Source organism: Cetorhinus maximus, unplaced genomic scaffold (genome assembly GCF_964194155.1).
Source record: "Cetorhinus maximus unplaced genomic scaffold, sCetMax3.hap1.1 HAP1_SCAFFOLD_1414, whole genome shotgun sequence".
Lineage (NCBI taxonomy): Eukaryota > Metazoa > Chordata > Chondrichthyes > Lamniformes > Cetorhinidae > Cetorhinus > Cetorhinus maximus.
In genome coordinates, this window is record NW_027597355.1 from 80,001 (window position 1) to 81,871 (window position 1,871).

Here is a 1,871-nt window from a genome sequence, read left to right on the forward strand (position 1 = left end):
GGTTAATGATTTCACCCCTCACTTTTCCGCGCGGCTTGGCTCTAGTCAGTGGGGCCGGGCTTAATATACGCCTAAGGGGAGCAATCTGAAGGGCGAGGCCGACCTGGAGTAGCTCTTGGAAGGGGTGGGAGGTTGGATTTGAGTCGGTGCTGGCGGAAGGGCTGGATTTCAAGGGCTTGGCCGGCTGGCCGGTGGTTGTCGGAAGCGGTGAGCATGAAGGGATTGTCGGCTTGTAAGGCACGGGCTTAGCGAGGGCGTGGTAGGCCTCGGGAGGGAGCGGGGTGGACGAGGCCGCGGTGGCCGCACCGGGGGTCGCCATTGCCGGCTGCGCAGAGTGGATTGGGGTCGGTGTTGAGTGAGGGGCATTTTCCTTCTGGAAGGTATGGGCCCGGAGGAGGCTTGTGGTTGGTGCGGTTGTAAGAGTGTGCCGGCGGGTGAAGGGTTGCGAAGGCGGCGCATTTGTAGCCTGCATGGTGAGTGTTAGTGTTGGGGTCGGGGTTGGGGGTCGGTGACGGGGAGAAGGTGAGGGAATAGGGTTAGTGTTGGGGTCGGGGACGGGCAAAGGGTTAGGGTAAGGTTTAAGGGTAGGGTTAGGGTTAGGGTTAGGGTTAGAGTTAGGGCGAGTGTTAGGGTTAGGGTGAGGGTTAGGGTTACGTTTAAGTGCAGGGTTTAGAGCGTGTGTTAGGGCCAGGGTTAGGGTTCGGCGAAGGGTAAGGTAGGCAAAGTGCAGAAGGTGAAATGGTTAACCAGTTAGCAAGCAGGGCAGCCGGCCGGTAATTGGAGCCGCCCGCCCGGTGATAAGGGTGCAGTTAGGTGCCGACAGGCCCAGCAGCTCCAGGGGCTAAGTACATGTGGGTAAATGGTTAACCAGTTAGCAGGCAGGGCAGCCGGCCGGTAATTACAGCCGCCCGCCCGCTAATAAGGGTGCAGTTAGGTGCAGAACAGCCCATCAGCTTCCAGGGGCTAAGGACATGTGGGTAAATGGTGAACCAGTTAGCAGGCAGGGCAGCCGGCCGGCCGGTAATTAGAGCCGGCCGCCTGTCCGCCCGCTAATAAGCGTGCAGTTAGGTGCAGACCAGCCCAGCGGCTCCAGGGGCTAAGTACATGTGGGTAAATGATGAACCAGTTAGCAGGCAGGGCAGCCGGCCGGTAATTACAGCCGCCCGCCCGCTAATAAGGGTGCAGTTAGGTGCAGAACAGCCCATCAGTTTCCAGGGGCTAAGTACATGTGGGTAAATGGTTAACCAGTTAGCAGGCAGAGCAGCCGGCCGGCAATTAGAGCCGCCCGCCCGCTAATCAGGGTGCAGTTAGGTGCAGAACAGCCCATCAGTTTCCAGGGGCTAAGTACATGTGGGTAAATGGTGAACCAGTTAGCAGGCAGAGCAGCCGGCCGGCAATTAGAGCCGCCCGCCCGCTAATCAAGGTGCAGTTAGGTGCAGAACAGCCCATCAGTTTCCAGGGGCTAAGTACATGTGGGTAAATGGTGAACCAGTTAGCAGGCAGAGCAGCCGGCCGGCAATTAGAGCCGCCCGCCCGCTAATCAAGGTGCAGTTAGGTGCAGAACAGCCCATCAGCTCCAGGGGCTAAGTACATGTGGGTCAATGGTTAACCAGTTAGCAGGCAGAGCAGCCGGCCGGCAATTAGAGCCGCCCGCCCGCCCGCTAATAAGGGTGCAGTTTGGTGCAGAACAGCCCATCAGCTTCCAGGGGCTAAGGACATGTGGGTAAATGGTGAACCAGTTAGCAGGCAGGGCAGCCGGCCGGCCGGTAATTAGAGCCGGCCGCCTGTCCGCCCGCTAATAAGGGTGCAGTATGGTGCAGAACAGCCCATCAGTTTCAAGGGGCTAAGTACATGTGGGTAAATGGTTAACC